General features: G+C 44.6%; 1 long non-coding RNA gene across 1 annotated transcript in view; it reads left to right on the top strand.

Annotated features, from left to right (window-relative positions):
* LOC126522550 (uncharacterized) overlaps positions 1-9,103 on the top strand; it is a 33,272-nt gene extending 24,169 nt beyond the window's left edge. The window contains exons 4-6 of the long non-coding RNA XR_011894957.1: positions 684-743; positions 5,739-5,822; positions 8,797-9,103. This is a non-coding gene — a long non-coding RNA (uncharacterized lncRNA). The remainder of the gene's footprint in view (positions 1-683; positions 744-5,738; positions 5,823-8,796) is intronic.
* Positions 9,104-15,192: the final 6,089 nt, after the last annotated feature.

The raw sequence follows: 15,192 nt of genomic DNA, 5'->3' as shown, positions 1-15,192 counted from the left end.
GCTATCGGCGTATTGTATTGTTTAAATATGTCGCTTAAGATTATATTCCTTCCCTGTCCTTTTTCCTAATCTTCACTGCATACCGTACAGCAGTTCTTCGGAAGACTACCACTAATACGAAGTGAGTGCTTCAAGCTCACATTATTGCGTTATAACTTTTGGTTGAAAGCTTATCAACGTCCTTGCTTGTCTGTCTGACTGTGCATTTGATATTCCTTTTTTTGCCATATAGCCCTGAACGTGCAAAAATACTACACAGTTCGTGCCGTTTCCTCACTCATGCTTTAATTTCACAGGCTACCAAGTTTCTTTGAAAATCGCTCTCTCATTGCAGTCGTTCTGAAATAGCACATTCATGAAGTGCTCGCAGGTGCATCACTATGCTGTGTAGGAAGTATGCTGTGCAGAAAAGTTGCCGTGAAAGAGTAGATGCAACCACTAATATGACACTTCACTAGTTTAAGGATATACCAGATGCTACAAGTTAAAGGAGATAATTCGTGAACCAAATAAAAAAACGATAACATGTGTAGATATGACGACACACAAAACAAGAAGCATGATATAATTTCTTTTGCAACACAAAATGTGCAACAATGTATTGGTTCTGTGGCACTGAATTAATGAAATGTTTATTCGTACGTAAGCAATACCTTCGGGCTGTTTCTCCCTTACCTTTGCAGCGCCGTGGTGTCCTTTTACTGAGCAAGAAGTAAGTTCTGGAACCAAAACTCATCAGCAAGGTACAGTTCTACGGAAAAATACTTCTTGTTAACCCTAGAGACGACCGTGCTTTCCCAGAAGTAGGCAAAAGAGCATGTGTGATTTCTTAAAAACTTTACTTTCAAGAGGACCCTACTGAATCACTAATATAATTTTTTTTGCCGCAACAGTCAATATTTAGGGGGCCTCACAACATCCGTAACAGATGCCGCTGCTTCAGCGTAGTCAGTGCGTTTCTCATCGCTGTCAGGACTGAGTTAGGCACTCGAAATGTTACGTATGGTTTGAAAGTAAGTATGATTTGAACCCTGACTTATACAGCGAAGCGGTTAATGCGACCAAGGCTTCTTGTAAACTTTCTTTGCGTGTTTGGCTGTCATCCTGGCGAAACTAAAGCGTGCACTCATTCTAAATGGAAAGGAAAAGGGTGCACTGTAAGGGTGTTGTGTGGGTGAATAATTGGGTGTCTCAGTTATTTAGAGGCTAACTCACAAGGATAAAACAAAACAGCTGTGTTCTGCATGCTTAAAGGTCTTATAATAAACTAGTAGAAAGTTCTCTTTCTTTCCTGTTAAAAATAAATATGGCAGCGACTTTTTACTTGGAGAGAATGGGCAATGGTATGCATATATGTTGAGATATTAAGGTGCCTAGGAGGCAATTGGGCCTTTTCGAATACAATGTATGATATTCAGTTTCTTCCTTACGAGAGGCGGTAAACGAAAAGCGTAGTTTTGTTCTCCGGTCTACTGAAAAACTAAATGTTCTACAATCATATTTCCAGCTTTGCTAATATAATCGAAAACAGTATTTGTTGAAATACAGATGTGTGAAATTTCAAAGAGTGTTATATGCGTGTTTCAGCAGCCTTAGTAAGTATGCGTACTGTTGTAAAAGTACTGTACGTCACACGAAGGCTACGATAGAGTTTGACTAAGCAGACAGGAAGCTGTGGTAGAAGTGCAGGAAATGTTTCACGAGCGAAGTTGCTTACGGGGACGACGAAATAGTGTAAGCACTCGAAAGCGTTATGTGCAATATTTTCAATCACCCACCCTGAACAGAACATGGTGCTGAGTACTCATTTGGTTAGGTTAGGTTAGGTTAGGTTAGGTTGACAAGATGGTCATTCGTTGGTGCATCCGTGCGCCTTTTTTACCTTTATTAAACGTTCTGCAACCAAGAGCTTCGATGGATACCAGGAGCTCCTGAGGCGAGCTACCTGGTTTGTGAAGCTGGTTTCCCATTTGGGATGGCATGATTTTTGCAGTGCGTTAAGCAAGCAAGAGCGGATAATCGCCCTGTTAACAAGCTTTGAATTTGCCAATTGGTATGAAAGGACAGGTTTGCTGCTCCTTGGTTCACACGACCAACATATATGATGAGAGGGTATGTACACAACAAGGTATAAAAACCTAATAAAAACACTGATAGCTAGCTCATGTGTTAGTAACAATGACGCAAGACATTTACAAAACGCGGTCATAACATTAGCCACGGCAAAATAAAAGAAATTGTCCTCGCTATATAGAAGCACTGAAAAATTACCGACGTATCTCAATACTCTAGTGACTTGGTGGCCTTCAAAAGCGTTTCTTAGTTTCCTGTCACGCGCAGCCAAATAAATATCGCCTAACCCAGGAGTAATGCACTAGTAAATGCAAATGCCTTTATTCTGGATATATACGTCGCCTTCCCGTCAGCAAAAGTAGAATGCAAGTAAAGCGAGAGAAGTTCTGTAAACTCTAGAATGAAAAACACAAACAGCGCGACACAGGACGTGAGTAAAGAGCACATGGCAGAGCGCTGACTAGCAACCAAATGCTTTATTTGCAGGAGTAGCATATAGAGACATCATTGAATGTGACATAAAGAACAGAAAAAGAAGGATAAGCGTCAGCCACGGATATCATCCAGCTCTTTTGCTGATAGCGTGAGGGACGCAGAACTGACACACACGTCGCCAGTTTGGAACATTCAAAATGCCTCAAAGATTTTCCGTGCGCGCTTTTCACTATATCTTCCCATTATGTGGCACTAATTAACGATCGGGGTTCCACCACACGTGTTAGAGTGGGCATCCAGATGACTGTACAGGTTTTCTTTTTGTGAAGCGGCATGCTCGCGCAGGCGATCATTATTACACTTCCCCGTTTACCCGGTATAGCAACGTTTACAATCAAGCGGGATTTTATAGATGACCTGCGTTGTACATCAAATGAAGCCACGAACATGATTTTTATCGCAACTTTTACGCGCGACAGTATCCACCTTGTTGAGTATTTTGCACAACCCACTATGTATATTAGGGACATTGCACACAAGCTTCACTCCTGCCTTGGCCGCAATTTTCATAACGTTACGGCAAACATAGTGTACGTAAGGAATGACGGCAAGTCTAGATCTCGAAGGCGGTGGCTGCCTAGTTTGTTTTCCGACGTTCTTTAACTATTTTACAAGGTCACTAGCAACACTGCACAACACGCTGGTCGGGTAGCCTGATGATGTTATTCTGTTAACTTCTGCGGAAAAGCTCTGTTTAACAGAGTGCTCACTCGAACGCTTGAGAGAGAGAGAATCAACTTTTGAACTGAGCGCTTAGTGGCGGTTGGTGCGCGCTGGCACCAGATGGGGTGGAACCTTATTCGCAGGTCCCATATGCGTCCAGCAGTTCCTGGCCCCTAGCCGCCAGCGCGAGCTGGGTCGGTAGGTCGGGGCTGGACAACAAGGTCTCCCATCGCTCGGGGGGGTTGGGGCTGGGGAGGGTGGGGGGTAGGGATGGTGGGGGGTTCTTGAGCTTAGTGCACTCTGCAATGATGTGTGCTAGAGTGCCTTTTGACCGTCTGCAAAAAGGGCATGAAGTGTCATGCGCTGTTGGGAACATCTTGTGCAAGAGCACGGGATGCGCTAGCGACCCCGCTTGCGTGCGTCGCAGGATCGTTTGCTGCTGTCGGCTGAGTTGCGGATGCGGACGGGGAAGCCTACATCTGCCGCTTCTGTACATTTGCGTGATTTCTTTGTAGCTTGTCACGGGGTGCGGTAGCTCTGGCTCGTCCTCGGCCCGGATTGACAGTTCTCGGGCATAGTGGTCGGCGAGTGCGTTGCCTTCCACTTGCGAGTGAGCCGGGACCCACACGAGCTCGCGAACATGCCTTAGTGATGCCTCGTTTTACGAGTTTGGAGTTTGAAGCAGCTTCGCTGCTACCCGCCGTGGTTGCTCACTGGCTATGGTGTTGGGCTGCTGAGCACGAGGTCGCGGGATCGAATCCCGGCCACGGCGGCCGCATTTCGATGGGGGCGAAATGCGAAAACACCCGTGTACTTAGATTTAGGTGCACGTTAAAGAACCCCAGGTGGTCGAAATTCCCGGAGCCCTCCACTACGGCGTGCCTCATAATCAGAAAGTGGTTTTGGCACGTAAAACCCCATAATTAATTAGCTTCGCTGCTCGTCCTTCTTCACAGAGGGAACGCGCTGATGAATTTTTATCGCTTAAACTTCTTGTTGTTTCTCTGGTTTTCTTCCTGCAGGTATTTTGTCTCCTCGCACAGCCTGGGCATTATTCCTCAATATTGGCATCCTTTAGCCGAATTGCAGTGTAGATCTTTATTAGAAATAGTCGTACATTCAACCGGGTGATTCTGCTTCTCTTCCGCACTTTTTGTTTTGTAGTTCCTTTCTGCGTTTCGTTACGGGTTTTGTACTTCTGCGTCCTAATATTTGTGATATAACTGACAAAAGGTTATTTAAGGCTTTTAATTATCACTTTTTAGCTGATAACTTCAGTGCTTTAGAATCCAAATGTTAGGTTTTGTATTCTGCCTTCTCATTTCACATAATAACGTACAATGGAAGAGGTCATCAGTGTAACTACCAATCAGGATAAGAGTACATTTATTAAGAACGTTAATTTATACAGCTGGGCATTGCTGCTAGAAATAGAGACTAGGTACAGGCAACAGCTTTTATTAAATGTTTGAGACACCGATCCCGATACCATGCTGTATACGAAACTTCGCTTCGTGAGAAATGGCCACTAGGCTTTGAAAATACTTTCAATGTTCTACAATACGTACTATCTTTTCCAGAACGAATGCATTTAATCTGGCATTTAGTAGACCCTAAATTCCATATGTAGTACACGTGTTGGCAGGAGTTGACCAGCTTCAAGCAACGGTAGATAGCGAACAAGCCGAGTATTATGCGCTAAGTTAGGCTCGCTGTTGGTGAAGGCTGCACACAAGGATATACTGCTACCACTATTCAATGTGAGCCGAACTTCTCTTATGTTTGCAAGTATTCTTATATCGTCACTCTCAAAAATTTATCTGCGTATTACAAATTTATGAAGGGAGCTTACTAAATTTCTTTGACAATTTCGGTAATTCAGACGACGTAAAAGATTGCTTTTTTCTGTGCAGCCCAATTTGAAATGCAAAGGCGAGGTAGAGGAGGCGTTAGATATTGTGATTCGTTGTGTTATACTTTATTCACATGGTCAAGTGACAAAATTGTTCTACGTGAAATGATTTACTAGGAATATTTTCAATTGTGAAAGTCCAGAGATTGGCTGACAATGTTTGAAATTGAAGCAAAACACTGCTGAAACAGTAAGCTTCTTTACAGCATGTTATAAATGTGAGTTTTCTTATTCTAGTAGCTGAAATTGCGTTAAAATAGTTTTTTTGAGACAATATTGTTATTATATTCAAGTTACTGACTAAGGAACTTGAAAAAGCACGTTGCTGCCTCAGTAGGTTCGTATACGTCTGAAAAAAGCCTTAGGGACACTCTAGCACTATTCTCGGTTTCGCAAACCCTTCTGACTTGCTGTCATTCAAAAACTGTGCAGCATTTGAGTAATGTCTCCTAACATGTGATCTGGTATTGTAAGACAGCTGTTCACAGAGGAAATACAGTATATTCGACACTTTATCGTCACAGTTTTATTTATATTGGAATGCTCGCTTGCCATAAAAAGCCACGGTACAGAATGTTCGCTCATTCTCTTACAGGGTACAAGAATGGGCGAACTTACACTTTCCAATACTATGACTCCATAGACAAATGCGCTGTGATAACGTTCTCAGACAAAGAATGTAAGATTACAATGATTTACGCTCTCCTTCTCTATGTGGAGGCTGTTCTGCCTTACAACAATATTGTAATTAGCTATGAAGGCCACATAAAAATGGCGAAAGTCGCATTTTAAAACATTTCACACAAATAATCCAATTTATTTATCTACAATTGCCATTTAAGTGCTGGAATAATGTAGTAAAGAACCTTCAATTCAACATACAGGACTATTGAAGAGTACACTGCACGAGAAAGTCACATAGGACAATTTAAGTAGAAGAGAATTCTGAATACATTCGCAGGCACTGTACTTTGTTGTACCTCTATAAGCAGTCCATTACTCGAATTTATGGAATTTCATGAGTTCGCAATAACTCCCCGATCATTAAAGACATTTCTCAACGACACATAAAAGGAATTACTTGTTGTACAAGCGCAAACACGGGGAACGTAGGAGGTGGAAATTCAAGACGATGAGCAAAACCAGAACTGGGTAAATGCGGGAACCAATGTCCCGGCTTGTGTTTTCTCAAGGCCTTAAAAAAAAAACAAAAACAAGTGAACTGGTCGAAACATTGGCTTCCGCTTTTACCTTGTTGTCGTTTTGCTCATCGTTGTTGTACAAGGTAAACATTTCAGTTAGGACCAATTTCGTGCGGTCGTTTAGCAAGTTAACTTGAGTTTGCACGAGCGATATGCGCCGAGAAACGATATGCGCCGCAGAAATCAAGCTGACCATTCTATATTTATACACTGTGATTGCATTAGATGGACATAGTTACTTAAGAGCAAAAAAAAAATTATTCTAACTGTTAATATATTATATTTTTTTGTTTATGTGCATTGAGTTCACATTTTCTAACCAAGAACACCTTGGCACTTAGCAGCTAGACTGACGCTCGCTGGCTTTACGGCATGTTTTCTAATAAGCATTCATACGTTGCGATTTCTGCAAAACGGCCAATGTTTTGTTCTGGAAACAACAAATAGTTTCCTTGTTATTCTCAGTATATTTTGGGCCCTATATAAGGACACGTGTGCTTTGACAATAAGGTTTGTCGGCTGAGCTTCACAGTACATTGCCGCTAGACGGAGCTTGAGAAGCTTCACGGCATTTTTTTTTTTTTTCATCAGCAAGGGTTATTCACGACACTAACCGTAAAATCTACATATTATAAGGGGTTTGGCTCATTGATGAGAGGTTTGCGCCCCGTATGCAAGCCTGCATAGAAGTAAGCGTGTAAATTATAATTTAGTTTGCGAGTTCGGCTGTGACTAACATCGTCCGCCTCCCGCCTATAATAAGATTGGGCCGCTCGCTTCAACCTAGTTATAAAAGCTAGCGTGTTAAAGAGTATTCAAAATGTACATCAAACGAAGTCCCCAAAGCATAGTTCTGCATTTGTTTCAACATTTATTTATCCATATGCTGGTAAAGAAAGATATTGCCTGTGAGTTAAAAAAAAAACATTTCATTCGGCATCAAAAAAGAAATGAGCAGTCCCATAAAAAGAAGGTAATGCTTCTATAATTACATATTTTGAACGGAATGCGTGTGTAGGTTTTTGATCGTTTATTCATTGATGACACTACCAGTCTTAGTGAGACAGAAGTAGGTGGGCGTGATATCAGACAGTTTTACAAAATATATACACAGAAAAAAAGAACAGCTCAAGCTACATGGTCGAGTAAAAGAGAAAAATAGGAAAAAGGCTATTTAATTTCAGCAATAATCACCAATGACGATGTGAAATACAAAGCTTTTGGTTAGTATGATAACGTCACACAATAACAAATATACTATTAGTAGAATTTACATAAAGCTAGCGATAAATGACCCATGTAATATTAGAGAAGTTATACCGACAGCATAGCAGAAGTGATCACAGTTTGTAGGTTGAAATGCACTTTTATGTGCAATAAACAGGTATTATAGAGAAGATATGCGGGTTTGTTAAGTGGCGTCTTCTGTGTTTGATGTCTCCAGTTGGTTGATGAAAACTGAAAGTGAAGCCGAGGAAACTATCTCTGAGTTCAGAAGGTTCCATTCTTTCACCGCACGTGCGAAAAGTGAGAACTTGAGCGTGTCATTCTGAACACTGTACTAGTTTAGTGTAGATGTGTGTATTTTTCGCGAATGACGTGATGTAGACAAAGTAATGCACTTAGCTCGATCTATATTATAACTGGCGTGCGTTAGTCGGTAGATGAATTTCAAGCAGGCTTGTTTAGCCCTAACAGATGGAGTTTTAAGGCCTGCATCAGCTAAAGCGTTTGTAGGGGAGTCACAGGTCCTGTATTTATTAATGTTAAATCGTACAGTTTTTGTTTGCACTTTTTCTAATTTTGATATGTTACTTGATGTGTTAGCGTATTCAAAGACGTAGCGAACGAAAGTTTTATAGGCTAGTAGCCTGGTGTGCTTCGGTGCAAGGCGTAAACATTGTCTAAGAAAAAGAAGTTTCCGTAATGTGACTGAGGTAATAATATCAACGTGTAAATTTCATGAGAGGCCAGAAGGAAATTAGAAACCTCGTTTATTTATAGTGATTTACATTATTCAGGCAAGTTCCACCGAGAGTGCAAGAAAATTCAGAAAGCTTCTTTTTTGGTGTAAAGGACATGCATATAGTAGTGTTAATTCACATTTGCTATTCCTTGCACCAAGTCGAGATCAAGTCGAATACTCTGTTTAATAATTAGTGATTTGCATAACTCCCAATTTTCAGTTACGCATGTCTGAGTTTGTTGCTGCAATATATTAATGAAGTACGAAGGTGATGACCAGTGGAATAGCCGTTAACTAACGTTTACGCATAGAATGCGTAATCAAAAAGTGTGAATTTAATGCTGCTGCTTGTCTGGAAGAAAAAGGTTCTAGTAAAGAAGCCATAAAATGGTACCTAAGCAAGGCTACTTTGCCCAATTTTTAATTATAAGTTCCTTGCTATTCAAGAACAAAATATATGTCTGCACTGTCTCCGCTTTTTACAGGTGAAATAAAATGTGAATTGCACGTCTGGGAATATTACCGTAATTCGACAATGACCAATTGCATCAGAGAATATGAATACTTGTGCGGACATCGCACTAAGTACACCCCTTATGAGAGTGATATTTGTAATTGGGATAGTAGTCGTTATGAAAGGCGATATGTGTTCATTCCTCATAAAACCACTGCGAATTGATGCGAACGTTTGTCCTTCCTCTGTAATATACCGCGGGCATAGCATCATTTATTCTTCTGCGAACAGTGTTTCGTAGAGATCAATAAAATTTGCCTAAAATATTTTGCTGCTTCCACGTTTGTGTTTTCAAATGTCTCTTATGATAGGGGAGATAACTGCTTGATTCCTAGTAATGCATATTCACTCGACCCTGATGATGGGCCACTGAACAGGAGAAAGTGAAAGAAGACATCCTAATCATTCCTGAAATTCTACATCTGTAGGAAACCTGAGAAATTCAGATTACACCTGTCAATACGACAAGCTTACATATTTGCAAGGAAAAAATTTCTCGAGATCGAGTTGCATTAGCTGAGTCGGAAATAAACATTTCAATTATTTTAATTTTGCTCAAGATTGTTTTGCGAGCGACGAGGGCATGTTGGACGACTACAATTTATTCACAGTCATGGACAATCCTATCTGCTCTCTGGCGGAACTGAAAGTTATGCCACTGCCTAGGCTGATGTGATATTAATTCTGAGTTCCCGCTCACAGAGCTTGCATCATTCTCCTTGTCTTTGCCATGGCACGTGTAACCTTAATGCCCCCACTGGTGGTCCAGCTACTATATTTTGAGAGAAGAAAATATAGAGGTATAGTGTAGACAGTGGAAAATGCACAAAGGTTACTCTTTTCCTCTTTATATTGCCGTTTCCCTTGTGCTAACGTTGTGAATAAAAGTGAGTGATTGTCTCGTTTACGTCCAACCTTTCCTCTCATTGCGTTCTCTCTTTGTGACCTCTCGGAAGAGGAAATGCCTTGCGTAAATAGCCAGTAGGCACGGGTTCGGTTTTTCTGAAGCCAGGGTAATGTGAAATTATGTTATATCGAAGGTATCACTACCAGAAACAGCCGTTTGGGTCTCGAGGAATGTGATGGCAGATGATTCCGCAGTTACTTTGACCGCCAGTGGTTCTTTATTGTGCACTTAAATTTAGGGGCATCGGGATCTTGGCAGTTTGTCCCACAGAAATGCAACCACCGCCAACGGGAACCCAACCGAGTGACGGTATGGCTGGATGGTCAAACATCACCCAACACAAGGCTTATTTAGGGAAAATGGATGTATAGAAATTTCTTTATTTGCTGTTGAAAAGGCTAGAAAAGTATACAAGCTGCGGTTCAAAGCCTTTTCAAACATATTGTTACGGATGTGGCCTGAATTTATTTGCAGTACAAAGGATAGAGAAGACATGGGACGTTCCGAAACAACCAATCACCAAAACCACGGGCCGCTTCTTCTTCCTCTTCTACACACCTCCGGTGCGGTGTTACATTTTCCACCGGGGCAGGCGAAGCTCACCGAGAGAGTCAGTGTACACGTTGATGGTAGAGTTTCAATCGTGAGACGTGAACAACTTGCGTCTTTGGCGAACGGCGGTTATTAGCTGTCACTTTAGCGATGACATAGGTCACTTCACTCAAAAATTTGAGAATGACGAATGAACCCGTATACTTGGAAAGAAGGTTTTGGCAAAGTCTCCTTTTCGGAACTGTTGTACACAGGCACATCAAGTCACCGGCGGCTGATCCGACGGTTAAATTTTGTGCATCGTAGCGAGCCTTACCGTGAGCATGCGATGATAGGGTTCTGAGCCGGGCAAGTCGATGTGTTTCTTCGGCATGACACAATAGACAGATTTAAAATATCGTTGCAAGCAAAAGTAAACGCATTACTAGCTGAACAATGAGCGTTCTCATCACTGTGCATGCTCCGAACGTTATTGGGTCTTTGCAACTTACGTGCGATGTGATAACATACATTATTTGGCGAGTTTAACGTTCGTATTGTTTACGTACGCTAAGAAATAGCATTGTTGAACGAACATGGCGGCACACATAGCAGTCACTTCAGCGTGAATTGTGATGGCTACGTTCTCACGCATGTTGATGGCCAGTAACTATTGAAATGAGCTTTCTGTTTCTCTAAACTCACCTGAAGCATTAGTTATGAGCGCACGTCGTGTCAAAATTCTGAGTTCATTCGACGATTCCAGCGCCCGTACACCCAACGATACTCGTCCACATAGCAGGGGTCCCGCGTCCGGCGAGTGAAGCGATCGGACACATGCCACCTTGGCTTAGTCAATTTTCGACAGGAGCCACGGACCAATTCGTCGAACCCCAGCCATTTTGCATCCATCGGACGCAGAAAGTTGCCCGGCACACAGGGACACCACTTTTATCCAGGTGGGCCAAATGTTTCGCCCATTTAGAGTGCACTTTCACTCTTGCTGGGCGGCGACGCCGCGAAGCCTAACGGCGGCGCCGGAACCCGGCGGTGATGAAGCGCTCACCGCACCAGCATGGCGAACTCCCTGCCTCAACGCGGCTACGACCCGGACGCCATGGCCTGGTCGACGGTTCCTCAAGCCAAGCAACCCAATTCGGCATCATCGGACCAGCTCCGGAATGAAAATCTCCTGCGTCTCCCTGACAGCCGCTCTCAGCGCCGGAAAGCCAAAATTACGGCAGGCGCCACATCGACAACCAGCAAGTCGACCTCACCTCAGCACGGCCCCGTGTCGCTTGTGACCTAGGACCGCCAACTTAAGTTTGCATGGAGCCCCAGACCTCTCCCCAAGTTCCACCCCGACGATTTCATCGTGATCATCAAGCCCCGAACTACTGTGGCCATCGGGAGTGCCTTCCAATATGGTGAGCTGGGTCTAGCCTTGCGTGCCTACCTCTGCGCGCAAATGGCAGTCGAACTCAGCTTCGTCTTTTCCCACGCACAAAATCTACTCATTGCGAGCGCCAACAATGCCTAGGGGGCGGACCGCCTGCTTGGTGATTTTGTGATCAAATCTGCTCAGAAAGACGTGCCACTACGGGGCCATCTCAAGCAAAATGGCGAAGAAATTTGCTTCAGCGTCATCACTGCGGCAAATCAAGAAACAGTAAAAACTCTGAACGACGCTATCCAGTAGAGGCATGGCGCCATCTTACAAATTCGCAAATTTGGAACCTTCAATAAGGCTCGCCTGACTTTTGCCGAAAAAGGGAAGCCGCGAACAGTGAACTATAACTCGGAGATTGTCCAAGTGCAGCTCTACCTGCGCACAATCCCGACCTGTGGTATGTATGGCACCGTGGGCCATAGAGCAGACTCATGCCCACCCAAATTGCCGAATGTATCATTCTCAGACCTTTTTAGCCTTGCGCTAAGAGTTGCGGCCTGGGGCCCCCTCGTGATTGTTGGCGATTTCAACGCACCCAGTCGAGTCTGGGGTACCGGCGTGAAGAGTAAAGGGGACGCAAGTTGGCGGAGCTTGCGCCAACGTTGGGCCTCACTCTTCCCACAGACCCCATCCACCCAACCCGTATAGGCAATTCCGTGACTCGGGATACGTGTCCAGATTTGACCCTTTACCCGCAACATTCAGTATTCAAACTGGGTCAACACGAAGGAAACCCTCGGTAGTGTCCACTGCATCCTAAGCACTACAATTCGGGCCAAGCCATTAGCAAAACCCACAACACAGGCCCGACTCCCAGATTGGTCCTAGTTTAGGCAAAATTACAACACAGCGACATCTATACTCGAGCAAGGCTACCAGTCACGGCGCCAAGAATTGGTTTCTCACCTTCGCTCCACTGAAACCAAAATTCAGCTTTTCGAGGTGGTATCGAACGTGGATAACCACCTCTTCCACCTCTGGGAAGCGCGGCATTGCCTCGTCCGCCGGTGGCGCCGACAAAAGCATAACCGCAAACTTAAGGCTCGAATTGCCGAGCTCACCCAGCAGGCGGCCGAGCTTGCGGCCCAGCTCGCGGATACCAACTGGGTGGGTCGTTGAATGCGGCAGTCTCGTCCTAACAACATGACACGTGAGAACCATAATGGTCGGCGCCTGGCGTGGTCGGAAGCCCTGGGGCCCTATTATGAGTCGAAACCCGGGACTTATTACGTGGACGCCTCCGGCCCCCACCGCACGGCCGCAGTCGTCCACCAGTCCAAAACAGTTAACAGGCTTACATTTCGCGCCCGCGACATAACTCATGCGGAGGAGGTCGACATTTCACTGGCTGCTCCCACTCTGATTCCAAAACAATTATCTCCGACTTGCGAGGAGCCTGTCGGAACATCGAGCAAGGCTGGACTCCATACTTAGCCTACCGACTACTTCTAAGTTGCACCTACAACGGGGACCCCGCTCACCGGAACATAGTATGGGCTTCGGCTCATATGGGTCCCGAGGGGAATGAGGCAGCCGATGCCGCCGCCCGCGCGCTCTCTCTCTGGGCTTCCTTTCTCGACCCCCTAGATCAGGATCTCGAATTCAATCCCGCATAATATTTTAAGTTCATTGTCCTGAATTATCAACCTGGCCATAGCCTTTACCCTTGCCTGAGTAAAGGACTATCTAAGACGGAGGAGCGGCTTCTACTCCGTCTGTATACGAACACTCTGCTGTGCCCGGCAGCACGCAAACATTTTGTTCCTTCCTTCACTGCAAGTTGTCCGCACTGTGCGGAGAAGTCTTCGGACATCTACCACATGGTGTGGGCCTGCCCATCTAACCCAGCTATTGCCCTTCACTCCAACCCCACTCAGGAGGACTGGAAGGCGACCCTGCTCGGCTGCTATGACCTGCAGGCGCAAAGGGCCTTGGTCGGTCCCGCACTAGGGATCCCACCTGGTATATGAAGGGCCGGGCCCTTAAGGACTGGTTTATGCATACCTCCATGTGCTTCATTTCTGAGACTAATAAAAGTTTTTCACCACCCCCACTACCACCACATAGCAACAACAGTATGGTTGCTAATAGATTGCCTTGGCTTGGATAGGTTTGGCACGAGGCACCAGACGGCACCCTGTTCGTATAAGAGGACATTGCACTAGCGCGTAAAAAAAGGACACGGACAAGAACTTCAAGAAAGACACACCGAAACACAAGTTCCTTTGCATGTCCTTTTTACGCGCTAGTGCAATGTCCCATTATACAAATAACCACCAACTAGACCAGCTTTCTACCTTAAAAGGCACCCTGTTTTATAACGACTTGCTTACGTTTGCATTACCGTATGGTAAACTACATTTCTTGACAGGACACACACCGTAACACCAAGCAAACGTGCTTACATTGAACGTATGTAAGGCGACAAACACTATTATAAAACTGCGTAATATCTGCGCGACAAAAAAATCTTCGTTAGGTGAAAAAGTACGTATGCTGTCGAGAAAACTTTGAGGATGGCGAGGGTAGAGAAGGAAGATGCGTATTCTGCTACTTGGTGTTTGCCTGTCAAGAAGCATACGTCATGAATGGCAATTCGGCATCCCAGTTCTTATGCGCCGCTGAGACATAGGCATATAGAAATCATGTTGATGAGACCACGATTGAAGCTCTCTTTTGGACCGTTGGTTTGCGGACGGTAGAGCGTGCAATGACGATATTGAATTGCACAAAGGAGCAATAACTCTGCCACGACGTCTGCGGTGAACGGCGGGTAGCGATCGCTTATCACCACACGAGGAACTCCGGGGCGGAGTATTAGCAAATGCAGAAGGAACCCCGAAACATCGGACGCTGTAGCTGAGATAAGTGTCGTCGTTTTAGTATAAGTTGTTAAATTATGCATAGACACGATTATCCAGCGACAACCGGTGGACAAGGGACCAAGTAAATATCTGCCCCCTTTCTCAAAAGGTGAAGTCGGTGGTCGAACAGGTTCCAGAAATCCTGTAAGAGCAGTAACCGGTTTTTGTGGCGTTCGCAGACATCCCTGCTAGCGACATACTGTTTGGTTGTATTCCACAATTGCTGCCAATACAAACCCTGTGGCAGGCGGTGGAGCGTTCGATCGAATACAAGGTGCCTCAATTTAAGGTCGTCGTACATGGCCCGAAGTACAGCAATGCATGCAGAGCAGACCGTCATGAATCACAAATGGCGTAGCCCGTTTGGATATGTGGGCGGCATCAATAATTGCCTTTAGTAAAGGGTCGGGCTGTTCAGTCTTGAAGATGGCGAAGTCTGGAAAGTCCGATGAGATTGCCGTTAAGTAGTCGTCTAAATCGTCATCATCTGCGCCGTAGCTCTAAGAGGGAAGATGAGATAACACGTCGGCTTCTCTGTGACACCGACCACTCTTCTAACCCAAGTGGTAGCTGTACTCTTGGAGTCGCAAGGCCCACCAAACCAACCGGTGAGCT

This window comes from Dermacentor andersoni, chromosome 6 (assembly GCF_023375885.2).
Source record: "Dermacentor andersoni chromosome 6, qqDerAnde1_hic_scaffold, whole genome shotgun sequence".
Classification (NCBI taxonomy): Eukaryota; Metazoa; Arthropoda; class Arachnida; order Ixodida; family Ixodidae; genus Dermacentor; species Dermacentor andersoni.
Note: the sequence above shows the minus strand (reverse complement) of the source record. Positions and strands in the feature narration are given on the sequence as shown.